General features: G+C 34.8%; 1 long non-coding RNA gene across 2 annotated transcripts in view; it reads left to right on the top strand.

Annotated features, from left to right (window-relative positions):
* Positions 1 to 15,031, top strand: part of LOC146993676 (uncharacterized) — a 373,602-nt gene extending 358,571 nt beyond the window's left edge. Inside the window, exon 4 of one of the 2 annotated variants that reach the window (XR_015044455.1) lies at positions 14,079 to 15,031. This is a non-coding gene — a long non-coding RNA (uncharacterized LOC146993676). The remainder of the gene's footprint in view (positions 1 to 14,078) is intronic. The other variant, XR_015044454.1, reaches the window with a different exon arrangement.
* Positions 15,032 to 15,647: the final 616 nt, after the last annotated feature.

Raw genomic sequence — 15,647 nt, 5'->3', positions numbered from 1 at the left:
ACGTTGCTTTCTCCGATGAATATGGTTATAATATGGAGTACAATGATGGAAGAGTACGCGTCAGACGTTACAGAGGAGTAACGTCACACATTACATTTGCTTCCACAGTGTGTTATCCAGCGTCATATCGCACAAATGCCTATCATCATTGTGTTGGGAGCTATTGGGTATAATTTTCGATCCCATTTAGTGCAAATTGCTGGCAACCTCAACAGTGATCGCTATGTAAGTTATGGAGCCGGAGGCCCTTCACATTCTTCGACGCAATTTCGGGCGCTATATTTCAGGATAATGCCCGTGCACATGTTTCTCAGTCTGCACAAGCTATCTTTCGGCAATAGTTCATTCCTGAATCCTTTCGCTCTAAAATGGTTCAGCAGATTCACTATCTTTCTCATGCTGGTATTTCCGCTTCAACAAAACTAATTACTAAGCGCTATTTTTGGCCTAATATGAGGAAATTTATTAAAACTACAGTTTAGTCTTGTCTACAGTGCCAACGTTCTAAAATTCATAGACATTCGAAATCGTCATTGGAAATCGTCCTTTTCCTTGCCTGATACAAGATTTGCATATATTCATATTGATATCATAGGTCCTCTTCCACCGTCTGTAGGTAACCGTTATTGCATGACAATTATTGACAGGTTTACCAGATGACCGGATGTTATATCTACTGCCGACATGTCAGCTCAGACGGCTTGCAAAGTGTTAGTGCATGACTGGGTAGCTAGATTTGGCTGCCCGGTATCAATAACAACTGATCAAGGCCGAAATTTTGAATCTCACTTATTTAAGGATTTAATGAAGATTTGGGGGACACATCGCATTAGAACTACTGCTTATCATCTTCAGTCTAATGGGCTGATTGAGTGGTTTCATAGGCAACTTAAAAGTTCAATAACGGCTCCTAACAACCCAAAATGGGCTGAAATTCTGCCTATTCTTCTGTTGGGTATCAGATCTGCCATTAAGAAAGATATAAATGCTACTTCTGCGGAACTGGTCTAGGCTACAGCACTTAGATTACTCTCAGATATGCTGAATGCTACTAATATCGTATCTCTTTCTGAATCTTATTTGTCACAGCTTCGATCAGTCATGCATTTACTTAAACCGATTCCAACCTCTAGGCATGTTCTTTTTTTTAGCGTATTACATATTCCGCACTTAGGCACTACACGGAAAGCGAGAGATGCCCCCTGGAAGTCTTTTTAAGGGAAACTGGCTCGTATCCACGTTACACATGGGGAAATCTGCGAAAACGCCCATGCAGCCAGCCCGTCCTCCGAGACTCGATCCCCGGATCGAACTACCAGTGTTCAGCGGCTTTTATCGTTCAGCCGCTGGTGGGTCTCTAGGCAATGTTCGACCATCAATTTATGTACATCCGGCACTTCAAATCTGTGTTCATGTATTTCTGCGCATCGATTCCGTTAAACATCCTCTAACTCCAACTTACACTGGTCCTCATGCTGTGGTTAAACGAATGGACAAAAATTTCATTTTTGAGGTAAATAACAAAAACATTACAGTTTGAATCAATCATTTAAAACCAGCAAATGTGTTGTCAGAACGTATAGATTCACCTGTAGTTCCTCAGTTCCCACAGGAAGTCTGCGAAGACTCAAAAATTGCTCAAAAAGTACTTAACCGCAGTGGACATCGTGTTCATTTTCCTGAAAAACTAATCGCTGTAATATTATTGAACTATTCTCTTGTGGTTTGCTGCAAACGTCATAGTGTATAAATACTTGGTTATTTTTTTAAAAAATTTTATTATTATTATTATTATTATTATTATTATTATTTTTTTTTTTTTTTTTTTTTTTTTTTTTTTTTTTTTTTTTGCTGCATACGCATTGGTCGTTACATAAACTGCTTATTAACTTTTCATTATTTCTGTTTAACTAAGTTATACATTGTATGGGTACATATTTCAATTAGAATTTAAGTGTATTATTACTATTTATATAGTTTGTATTTCTTTTTATTCCTTATCTTTTTATTCCTTATTGATCTAGTAACCACATATGGGAGAGAGAGAGAGATAACGGAATACGTGGGCACTATCCCCTTACCAAACGGTTAATTAGTATAGCTCCACGTCCACCACTATCTACAGCACCCCTTCAAAATACATAATGCCACCTGAAAGGTATTCAACGTGCACGACAAGACATACAAAAACCATACAAACCATACATACAAAAACCATACAAATTACATATGGGAGAGCTCATGAGTTACTTATATTCTTCTCCATTTAAAACGCGACTGGTAAGAGAGGTGAGACACAGTCGACCACTTTCACAAAGGGCGAGCTATCATCCGTCACACTTTATTTCGTACCTCTTATTGAGAACATTCCAAATTTTGAACCAGAAAACATGAAAGCCCATCCTTACATAATTTGACTCACGGATCTTCCAGCGTCAAGTAGATGAATTTACACCAAAAGATCATGAATAGGGGAATGATATAATTATTTAAAACATATAATTTGCTGTCAGAAAAGAAATTTGATTTCCTTCACTTATACCACTCTATACCAATAAGAAAAATAACAAGATTTGGTATTAAGTAAGAAATTTTAAATGTTGTTGAAATATTTAATCATATTTATTGCATAATAAACAACATTAAGGAATAAAATTTGCAATTACTTTAATGGGCTTTGTCTATGAAATCTTCAAGATCTAAAGATCATGTTGTAAAAATTGAACTTAATCATGGCAAAATATTCTTTAAGAGGAAATTCTACCTCGGTTTAAAATTTATCGATATGATATCGATCAGCAGTGGCTTATTTTAACTGGTTTTGTGATCTCGAGTTATTTTCATCGATTTTTGACACTTGTCTCCTCTTTACAGAAATATCCAAACTATCAGATTCTTTTTCGAACTTTCCCACTTCCTTCCTCTTCAAATTTAAATAAGTCACATGAGAGGAAGGAGTTTGAGAATTTCTTATTTGATCACAAAATTTCTAAATGCTCTCATTCAAAGCAGAAATTCGGAAATTGACATTCTGTCTGCTTCCTCTTATTATTGGTTTTCTTTCTTAAATTATTATGTTCAAAAGTTTCTTTTAAAACTTCTTTTATAACACATAAATACAAGGAGTATCCAAAAATAACTTTTATTTTTAAACAATTATATTATGCTTCACAGCTATATATTATAAGCTTCTTCAACGTACTCCCTTCCACCATTCACATTCTTTTACTGAAGTTGTTTTTGCTGAAGATATGGAAACAGTTCTAAAGATTTTGATATGGAATAACATCCTTGGCAGTCAATGTATTTTCTTGCATATCATTCAGAACACTGAATTACTGTTTAAGAATTTCTCTTAAACGTGGACATAGGCAAATGTAGCAAGGGGTAAATATTATTAGTGAGTGCCCGCCCAACGGGGGGGGATAGTAGTTAGCGGCTCTGAAGGGTCCGGGTTCGAATCCCAGAGATGGCAGGGATGTTTGTAAATGTATAGTGTCTGTGCGGCATGGAGGCACTCTAAATACGAGGTGAGCATAAGGTCCTCTCGTCAGGTTGGTAGTAGGTGAAGAGGGATGGAAGTACTGGGTACTCTCACTCAGAACTGGGGCAGAATTGAGCTAAATCGTATAGTCACCTACATGATGACCAAGAGTCTTGCCAAAGACAGGTGCAGTCTTGCATCCCTTGCCACGATGAATATCGTGGACTTGTCCTGATGATACTGTCAGACAAGTGAGATAATTCATAACAACGACAGCATTAGTGAGAACAACAACATGCCTAAGGCTATTCTTTAAGAATTTTTGAACAGAGACTACAGATTACTACACAAGGATTCGCACATCCTATGCTCGAGCTAAAGGCGAAGTGGGCGAGGGGCGAGTTCACCGTAGCGTTGGCAATTTTTACGTACATAACATGACGTGGATTGGCGGTGTACGCAGACGAACATCACAGTATCCCCCCAGTGACACAGTCACGTCACAAAAGGAGTTGGTGCAAAATTCCAGTTTAAGATACATTCGAATGGGCGTATCAGGACATCAGGACAAGTCCACGATATTCATCGTGGCAAGGGGTGCAAGACTGCACCTGTCTTTGGCAAGACTCTTGGTCATCATGTAGGTGACTATAAAATTTAGCTCAATTCTGCCCCAGTTCTGAGTGAGAGTACCCCGGTACTTCCATCCCTCTTCACCTACTACCAACCTGACGAGAGGACCTTATGCTCACCGCGTATTTAGAGTGCCTCCATGCCGCACAGACACTATACATTTACAAACATCCCTGCCATCTCTGGGATTCGAACCCGGACCCTTCAGAGCCGCTAACTTCTATCCCCCCCGTTGGGTGGGCAATCACTAATCCTATTTACCCCTTGCTACATTTGCCTATTTCCACGTTTAAGAAAAATTCTTAAACAGTAATTCAGTGTTCTGAATGATATGCAAGAAAATACATTGACTGCCAAGGATGTTATTCCATATCAAAATCTCTAGAACTGTTTCCATATCTTCAGCAAAAACAACTTCAGTAAAAGAATGTGGATGGTGGAAGGGAGTACGTTGAAGAAGCTTATAATATATAGCTGTGAAGCATAAAATAATTGTTTAAAAATAAAAGTTATTCTTGGATACTCCTTGTATTTATGTGTTATAAAAGAAGTTTTAAAAGAAACTTTTGAACATAATAATTTAAGAAAGAAAACCAATAATAAGAGGAAGCAGACAGAATGTCGATTTCCGAATTTCTGCTTTGAATGAGAGCATTTAGAAATTTTGTGATCAAATAAGAAATTCTCAAACTCCTTCCTCTCATGTGACTTATTTAAATTTGAAGAGGAAGGAAGTGGGAAAGTTCGAAAAAGAATCTGATAGTTTGGATATTTCTGTAAAGAGGACACAAGTGTCAAAAATCGATGAAAATAACTCGAGATCACAAAACCAGTTAAAGTAAGCCACTGCTGATCGATATCATATCGATGAATTTTCAACCGAGGTAGAATTTCCTCTTAAAGAATATTTTGCCATGATTAAGTTCAATTTTTACAACATGATCTTTAGATCTTGAAGATTTCATAGACAAAGCCCATTAAAGTAATTCCAAATTTTATTCTTTAATGTTGTTTATTATGCAATAAATATGATTAAATATTTCAACAACATTTAAAATTTCTTACTTAATACCAAATCTTGTTATTTTTCTTATTGGTATAGAGTGGTATAAGTGAAGGAAATCAAATTTCTTTTCTGACAGCAAATTATATGTTTTAAATAATTATATCATTCCCCTATTCATGATCTTTTGGTGTAAATTCATCTACTTGACGCTGGAAGATCCGTGAGTCAAATTATGTAAGGATGGGCTTTCATGTTTTCTGGTTCAAAATTTGGAATGTTCTCAATAAGAGGTACGAAATAAAGTGTGACGGATGATAGCTCGCCCTTTGTGAAAGTGGTCGTCTGTGTCTCACCTCTCTTACCAGTCGCGTTTTAAATGGAGAAGAATATAAGTAACTCATGAGCTCTCCCATATGTGGTTTGTATGGTTTTTGTATGTATGGTTTGTATGGTTTTTGTATGTCTTGTCGTGCACGTTGAATACCTTTCAGGTGGCATTATGTATTTTGAAGGGGTGCTGTAGATAGTGGTGGACGTGGAGCTATACTAATTAACCGTTTGGTAAGGGGATAGTGCCCACGTATTCCGTTATCTCTCTCTCTCTCCCATATGTGGTTACTAGATCAATATACCAAAACGTTAACACATTGAGCTAACACTTGCAAGTTCTTAGTTAGAATCTCGACAACTATATACTTGATTTTTCTTCCTTCCTGATACGAAATTCTAATGGTATTTATGAGATCATATGCTTTTGTGGTAGATTTGTCCAGAACTCCAATTTCTCCAACGCTCTGCTCTAGACTTTGAGTAGAGCTTTGTTTTATTAAAACTATTTATTTGCGTTAATCCAAAATAGACTTTTTAAACTAATCTTTCTTCAAAAACTCACAGATAGTATCTCAAAGGCATTTAAATATATTACGTTTTTATTTAACATGAAAATCTCATTTAAAAGAAATAATTTTTTAGAAACATTAAAAAAATACTAAATTTTATTCTAAAATAAAGCTAAATTGTAAATTTGTTTTCGCTTCTGTATTTCACAAACACTAACTGTATTCACGTTTGGTTAATGTTCGAATTTAATCACAGTGACTTTTCCTAAGGTTATAAGGTATTTCTACCGCCTTCTTAGCATGCCTTCGTAGTGTAGTGGTCAGCACGCTGGGCGCGTATTCCAGAGGTCCGTGGTTCGATTCCCGGCGAAGGCTTGCTCATTTTTCACATCCCCTGCTTCCAAATAACCTAATGTCTCTACAAGGTGTTCATCAAAGCTATTGTCTCCGTGGTTACCTTGACCGTTAATCTCCAGACTCTTTGCAACCACATCGACCGATGTCTAAGATTTGATCGGTTGTCATATACAGAATGATCCAAATGTCCCGTGCATGGAACTTTCAAAAAGTGAGAATAATCCAAAATGTATAACTTAATAGTAAATTGTTTCAATGTATTATATCCATTTCTATGCTGCTATATGCTGTTAGCTTGTCTAGTACAATATAGCAATGAAATTTTCTAGGGCAGAAAACATTTTTCTGTTGGATCATTACTTCCCATTGCATAACTTTGATTGGGTTTATCATTTATATCATCAATTGTTTTGCTAGTAGTTACAGCGGCATTTTGTTCCTTGCTTCGCTCATTTTTTCCGAACTCAGAAGGGAATGACGGACAATTTCCAATTTTGGCAATGCCAAGTTTACCAGTAGAAATTTACTGTCTTGTTAGGTTCTCGACCGCATAAAAAGACTGTTTTACCATAAGAACGCGCTGCTAAGGAATACTCAACCTTAAAAACTAAATATGCGCGGAAAAATCTCATTGGTATCTTCCACCAAACAAACGTTTTTAAAGCTGACAGCATAAAGAACAACTGAAGTTTCAAGTAATGTATTGTTGCGTGCATACGGGTTCGTAATGGATTGAATGCACACAGAACCGATGATAGTTTGATAAATTTATTTTTCCAAAAGAAACATTTTACGGCTCTGTAACTTTCCACAAGAGTACTCGTACAGCTCTTCTAAGCCTGACAGAGCACAGTCAGAAGTTACCACTTCAGACTACTAATAACGATAAACACAAAACAGTATAAAAATATTCAATGGGTAAGCTCGTATGATCTCTCAGTACACCGAAGTCAGCTGTGAACTAAAAACTGAGAACAGATGCTTTCTCTGATCTTACATAGTTTTCATCCGGCCGCCGAGAAATCTCCAGTACCTTCCATTTCTCGAAATTACCGGAAGGCATAGATGGCTAAAGTTACATATAAGGGCCAAATGCAGTTACAGTTACGTAGAGGGATCAATTACAATTATTAAATTACAGTACCAACTACAGTTATAAAGCGATAGGACCCAAATGGTGCCAGATGATCTCAATGTTTGCCAAGTTCTCACCAAATTAGGCGATAAAAATTATTCGCCGAAATCAGCGCAGCTTAGCGATATCTCGCAAATTTAGCGATATAGCCATTTTTCTAAAAGTCAAGTAGAGATCTTCGTTTGTTCTGATTTTTCATGTAACATTAAACGGAAGACACTATAATTTCACATATAATTTCATTAAAATTATTTATATATATAAAACATTCGTAACAATATATTATTTGTAACAGTATATGGTGCCATCGATTTAAAAAATGTGCACTTAATATCCATTACAGAGTTTTCACAGCTTTTAAATGTTTGATGTGCACTGCATTAGCATGCCTGTGAGACAAAATGAATTATTTTCAAAATTTCGATTGTGTCAACAGTTTTGGACACATTAGAAAAGTATGAAATACATATAAAATAGAAAAATGATCAACGTTTGGCATGCGTTTTAAATATGTTTCACGGTGACCAATGGTCACTAATGATGCTGTCATTTGATGTCAAATCACTGTTTACTAATGTTCCGGTCGAAGGAACACTAAATTGTCTTGAAACTAGGCTTCGGGCATTTCAGTTCACACATACTAAAGTTAATGAGTTGGTTTCGCTTACTAAAGTCGCTCTAAGTCAAACCCACTTTGTTTTCTAACATGCATATTTTCGTCAAGTTGAAGGATTGGCTATGGGTAATCCTCTCAGTCCGGTACTTGCTGACATTTATATGCACTATTTTGAGATGAAATTATTTGATAAACTATCTTTTCGTCTTTGGATTCGGTATGTGGACGACACTTTCGCACTTTTTGACGGTTATAAAGAGGATTTATCCGAGATTCTATCTATTATGAATTCAATTGATCCAGCCATCCAATTCACTCTTGAAATTGAATCCAACAATTCCCTCCCCTTCCTTGATATTCTTATAATCCGCAATGAAACTGGTTTTAGCACTATTGTGTACCGTAAACCCTTTGCAGTTTGTTTCCCACCCCATGCCAAGTCATGCCACCCTGTTAAGCAAAGAATGGCTTCTTTTTACTACGAGTATTATGTATTCCGCGCGCTTTAAGTTTGTTCCTCTGAATCTTTGCTTACCAATGAACTTAATTGTTTGAGAGCAGTTGCGATTGACCGTTGATTTTCTCCCGTGATTATTAATAAAGCTGTTAAAAAATTCTCAGATTCCCATCAAAGTAGACATTCCACTGTTAGAAATAATATTAATGGCCTTGCCGTACTTCCATTTTATCCTTCTGTTAGCTATAAAATTGCACGGATTCTCCAGAAATTCAGTTTTCAAGTCGGTTTCTCCCCTATTAATAAAATTTACCCTTCGATTCTAAAAGATTGCGTTTCTGTCTTGAATTCTTGGGGAATTTATAGTATATCGTGTCAATGTGGTTTAAGATATATTGGCCAAACAAAAAGAGCGTTGAAGTTTCGTATCAAGGAACATGAATCTTATGTCAGAAAAGGCGAAATTAACAAGTCTTCAATAGCGTATCACAGTTGGACATTTAACCATAATTTTGACTTTGGGTCTGCAAAAATTATCCAAAAAACTTCTTCCATAGGTGAATTGGATTTTCTTGAGGCTTTTCATATTCACAAAGATTTAACATGTTTAGTTAATGATTTTAAATCCAATCCAGTCCTTCCTAATGCCTTTAAAATTCTACTTTCTTAATTCAGTTATTTTTGCCGATAGATGGCATTACCTCCTCGCGTTTGGTACTACCAGAGGGAATAAAAATCCGTTCAGTGGTTACTTTCCATTATTCCAAGTTCAGATTTTGAGCGTGAAGGTGCAGTTGCCCCTCGCTCCCTATTTTTAACTTCGCTAATTTTTCTTGTTCTTTGTTGTTACATGTTTGATCAGATAGCCTGGCTCAGTAAAATTAGGCGGCCAGTGTAACTCTGATTAAAAATCAGGTTATAACCACGTGCAGTGCTGATAAGGACCACGTGTTTCTGAGACTTCTTCCCCTTTATTTTTCTTCTTTCCAGGTATTTCTTTCTTCTGATGAAGAGGGACCTTTAGCTGCCCTCGAAATCGATTGAGTGTTTCAATATACTTACGCTGAATACAAGGTTGTTTTTATGATTTTGAAACGCATTGCATATATTGCCTTTCGAGAGCATGTTGAATCGAAATCTTCTTAAAATATCTAAATATACCAAACTTAATTTACACTATCGGAAGCTAAGGTATTTAATTTTATACAATCAAATGTATTAAATAATTAGCTATATGCTAATAATTTAAATTATATGCACTGCTAGCTGAAAAAAAATTGTATGTCAAAAGAATACATTACTTTAAAAAAATATACTATATGCAGTTATGTTTTCAGATTCAGAAGAATGATTGTAAAATGTTAAAATAAGTAAAAGTGCAATTAAAATTGGCGTAATAAATAAAATTTAAATGTAATCGTTTTTGAAGCTACTTTATTTTGGGAAATGTTTTCAATACGAAGATTGCATGAGTTTTAAAAAATATGGGACATTTATTCTAAACTAGACAGCTTCTATTTCTAGTTAAAAATAATAACAGATTAAATTTAATTTCCTATACGTTTTCTTCTATCAGACGTAATACTTAAGCTTAAAATAACTAATACACATAAACATTTATAAGCCCTCATTAAAGTTTCAATAAAATTTCTCAGAACCATATGATTGGTTTATCTGCAGATGGCAGAATGAAATGTCAAAATGTTTGCTTTAACGTTAGCAAATATTTAACATATCAGCAATTTAAAAGCAGAATTCAATGTAAGTGCACAAAATAATTTCAAGTTCCAGGTGATGTGATGAAACTAAGCGGAAAAGAAGTTAGTTGGTAAATTTTATATTAAAAGAGTCCGTGAGACTTAACCTTATGCGCTGATAATTGTGTTTGAAGAATTCCACAGACTCTACTTGAAGTTAAGGACGGCTTTAATTTTATTTTTAGTTTGACGAAAATGTCAGTCTTAGTTTCTATCTTATTTTCACATTCTTATATCAAAAATTAAATTAAATATTATCACTGAGAGTTTTTAACTTTTCGTTTCTAGTTATTCTAAGATTAATACGCGTTCATAGAAAGCGTCGTCAGCTTTATTATTAATTTTGGAAAGAATTTAAGGGTATTTGAACGAGTTATTTTTGAATGAATGCAACAGTCATTCGTTCTGGCATATAACAATAATTTCATTTCAGTAAATTATTCAATTAAAATGCCGATCGACCAGTATAAGATCAAAATCTTGTTCTTCTTTAACAACATCAACGTTGAAATAATTCTGTTAGAATCACATATATGTGCAATAAGAGAATTGTATTTTCCCTTGAACAATGTTGAACATCAACGTTGAAATAATTCTGTTAGAATCACATATATGTGTAATAAGAGAATTGTATTTTCCCTTGAAATACATTTGGCTTCTTTTCATAAAATGCAATAAAACAAAAATAAAACCGAAAATTGCCAATCAAATTTTAATATATGTTTTTAAATTAATTAATTCATCAATTAACTAAGAATTAAAGAAGGTTATCACTTCAATTTCACAATTCATATGACCATAACATTTGCAAGCCACATAGATAATTATGAACGAAAAGTGTAATTCAAGTTCCGTTAATTTAAGATTATTTTTTAGTTTAGAACAAAAAAAGCTGTAAGACTTTTTTTAACCTTAGCGCTTGTGTTTTGTGTAATCTGGTGCTACCAATCGGGTGATCCAGAGTTAGATTTTTTATACTTCCTGCTCTAATAAATTACCTTTGACTCTACAACGCGACTAATGCACAATCTTAAGAGGTTTTATTGTCCATATGTAACTCATCACGGGATTCGACTTGGGGGGGGGGAATCCAGCGTTCTGGCTAGGACCTGTACCTAGACAGAATCGGTTCGTAGGGACATAATCAGTCTTCCCAGTGACCTAGAACCATCGCTCATTCGGTGGTAGATTCAAGCTCGGCAGCGGCTGAACTTGGCATTACTGGTACTGTCTTTGTCTATGCCTTTGGTTGTCCGGACGTTACATGGTGAGATATCGAACATTGTTCTTGGGAATTTGGTTCTTTTTGGTCAACGCTGGTCAATGTCTTTGACCTGACTTCGTTCTCTTTTCAGATTACTGCTTGCCGGTCACCACTGACTTGTGTTCCATAAACTTGTGCAATTTTCGTCTAGTTGTTGGAGCATCAATAACAGTGTTAAGGGCTTTAAATAGAGCACGTTTTAGGATTCCTCTTCCATAGCGTACTCTCCGTATATAATTAATGAAGTTATTGCCCATTAAGACATGCAGCATTTAAAAGAAGCCTAACGATTCGTTATATAAATAGCACACTTCAAGGTTTATACTTTATTTATATATGACTAGTAGCTACGCGGCCAACCTTCGTCTGGCTTTTAAATGTACCGGAAAAATGCCTGAAGGGAACACCAAATGTTAAATTTAAAAACTGCGCAGAATTTTACTCTGCAGAGCAACTCCATTAAAAAATAAATAAATAAAATTTTTAAAAAATCTGAAAGGTTTCAGATTTTAAATTAAGTCCAAAAGGGCGTTTTATTAACATTTTGTGTGTTACATTTATTTATTAAATATCACGTTCTTCGCATTTAAACCACAAAATTCATTTCAAAAGCAATATCGCAAAATAGTTTTATAATGAGCACATCTTTAGAATTCCCAATACAGAGACTTGCGCGCTGGAGATAAAAATGTTTTTTCTGTACAACATTGCCATTGGTCGCTATGAAATCCTTAAGTTTGTTAATCAAAAATTCGTTAAGGTTTTACAAAATAGGAAATCCATAATAAAACAAATTTCAAATTTGGGCTTCCACATGCCTATATTCGTAGGAGGATTACGTCATTCAAACTTCCTTGGCTCTATGTACCGTTGTTTTATCACAATGCGAGAAATATACATATATTTATGCTTATTTTTCATAATTTAATTTCTTTAAATATAATGCAGGATTCTAACATTTGGTGGCAACAGTTTGAAAAGTGAAACGGACATTTATAATGACTCAACGCAAAATCGCAAAACGAAAATAGTCCTTCAGGGACAAAGCCCCTTTGGATTAACAAAACCCACAAACTTAAAAAGAATGTATTACATATAACACAATTGCAAAGAAATAAGCAATATCCCTTAATATAAGTATTAATTATCCTAATAAATAAATTAGTCAACTTCCCGTTGTCTTCTCTCAACAAACGTCCAGTATCCAAAGAAACATTAAATTTAAAAACTGCCCAGAATTATCGCCCTCATATTCCAAGTGATGACAGTGCTGATGTTCAACAGTCAGCAGTCCAGTATACAAATGAATGGAAAACTGTTGCCAAAACCCCATTTCTAAAAGAATGAAACTTTTAAAATGATGCAATAAAATCGAAAAGATGAAATAAAAAATTTTGATTCGAATCTTGAAAAAAATCGCTTCGAGGCTCTTGTCTAAATGCACCTATATACCAAATTTCGTAGCCTGGGTGTAGTAGCTTACGCTCAGCACGAATGAAAGACACATAGAGATAACAAACTGCAAGGACATAATAACATATTTAACAACTTTTCATAATTTTTATAGCATATTGCAAGGATATTAGTTACATATTACGAATACTATAAAAAACTTGTTTCGAAATCTTGGAAAACATTATTTTATCTGAAAAGGGAAAAAAATGTTCATTATCAAACTTCAGAATGTCCTTCGTATCTTCTGTTGCTATAATGACAACATCAAAGATTTACTTTTAAAAACATAAAAATTAAACTTTAGGACAAAGAATACTTTTTTAAAACTGAATATGTAAAATTCTGTACGCAAGCATGCTGTCCGGAATTAAAAAGCGGCAAATGTACATTTAGTTTATAAACTTGGAATAATTTAATATTACGCTTGACATCTGTAAAAAAGGCATGATTTTGTAATGATTGTTTAAGGAATTAAAGTATTTCGTTTTATTATTTTTCGTAACTATATGATAAGAAAATCGAAACCGCAGTTGGAAGCTTTCGAGTTCAACTTCGAGTTACAAAACGGTACTCCTGCCTCAGCGTTTTAGCCTTCAGATGCCTATAAGGGACTGCAGAATTTAAGGCTTTTCTTCATCTCCTTTAGTGTTTCAGACCTAACATTTAGTTTCTAGCAACGGCGCTGTGGAGAGATTCTTAATAAATACTCCAAAATAGCAGCAAAAAGCACTTCATTAAAATAAATAACAGCTTAAATTAGACTTTCTCTTAGAGAATTATATAAAAGTAAACTTCTATATAATTCTCTAAGAGAAAAAGAGAAGTAAAGAAAAATAATTCTTAAATTAAACCTTAAAACGGAAGGTATAAGCAGATCAGTAAGATTACTCATGTTTTATGTTATTGACGATTAATTATAACGATAATTTTTTATTTATTATTTATTATAATTTGCATGTGAAGAATTTGTTTCCAAATATTTATATAAGTTTGTAAGGCAAGTAATAATAAAAGGAGAATTCTAGAATCAAGGGAGTATTAGAATAAACAGTTTTAAACATTTTCCTTTTTTCAGATACAGAAGGTATGATTCTCATCTAATGAATACAGAACCTTCGAGAACAAGAAGTGCATTACCTTTCATGGTAAAGACGAATTTCCCTTACTGTGGGAAAGTGGTCATGACCTGAGGCTCATTACCATATTTGAGCATGACGACAGACCCGACAATGAATAAATATCTCTATTCCGATAAAGAGAGAAGAAAATAATGGACGGACAGCAAATGGCCGTTCAGTGATAGAGAAAGTCGAGAATTGGTGTTGAGCATCTTTCGAAACCCCCTTGTTTAGCTCAGCGGAGAGGACATTACAGGCAAGAAAGGAAGAGTCCGCAGCCATATAGGGAGCCACAAAAGACCCGTCTGGAGGAGCATTTTTCACAGTGGAAAGCGAGTGGCTAAGGAGTAAAAAGACCGGTATCCCGTTCGGTGAATACCCAGATACGAACTTTCGAAGCTGAATCTGATGAAAATTTAATCGACTCCGCGATTCGAATTAAATATATTTTTTTGGGTCGAACAATGGAAGGTTTCTGACGGAATGGAAACCTGGAGAAATTTTCTTGTGATTTCTCATTATGAATCATTCTATCCTCCAAAAGTGCGAAAGAATTCCAAGGTTACGGTTAATACAAAACGTCCAATCCCATTATCATGAGCAGGATCAGCTTGCCCTGCCCTGTATACCGTGCAATGAAATGTGCTCTAATCTTTCTGAATAAGGACTGTGCTCATGAACATTTTTCTATGGGATGCCATGATCACAATATTACATTATGGTATATGTCTTTGTATATTTTGTATGTGATAATGTGTGCTTATGCTTTTTTTTAATGATTATGTTTATCGGAAGAGTAACCCTAGATATTAATAAATTTAACATAGGAAGTTAAAACACTTAAGTTCTGCATTTATTTTTAAAGATCTACTGATGAGTTGCTCGGATATACCTTAGACTAAACTCTCTTTTATTTGTATGTTTGCACTAACCGCTATGCGATATTTCATGATCATTATTTTATGACATTGAATTAAATAATCAATTAAAAAATCTGTTAAATTTTAAACGGCACTTTAATTTTTAATATAATACTCACAAAGCAAAAACTTCTAAAGCTGAGTTATAGTTGCAATGAATCATTGAACTCACTCAGCTAATTGATTGATGACTCCAAATGCAGTACATTTATAGAATTTCTCTTCGCCTAGAAGCTTCGGGAAATTTCATCTCCAGGGAATCGCAACTGCAATTTCTGAATACTTGCAAAATGTCGCGATGTTGACGAAAACTCGCCAAATATCACAATTCGGCAATAAGATTGTCGTTGATAGAGTTTTTGCCTATATCTCATCTTGTACTTATATCTTCACAATTCAAATGCCACTAGTAAAGCATACAAAATAATACATGGAATAATCATATGCAGTCGCAATGTATGGCTACGAATTCGAAGTAGCAAATATAAAGATAGGCATTCACATAAACTCACACCACAACTTGTCAGGACTTGTGTTTCTCTTGATTTGCTTTGGAAACATGATGTGTCCTGAATAGGAGCAGGGAGCTTACTCAAGCTATGTTCA

This window comes from Stegodyphus dumicola, chromosome 12, assembly GCF_044657685.1.
Source record: "Stegodyphus dumicola isolate Sdum_Otavi_A_Nest chromosome 12, ASM4465768v1".
NCBI classification, from domain to species: Eukaryota; Metazoa; Arthropoda; class Arachnida; order Araneae; family Eresidae; genus Stegodyphus; species Stegodyphus dumicola.
This window is presented reverse-complemented; position numbering and strand designations above follow the sequence as displayed.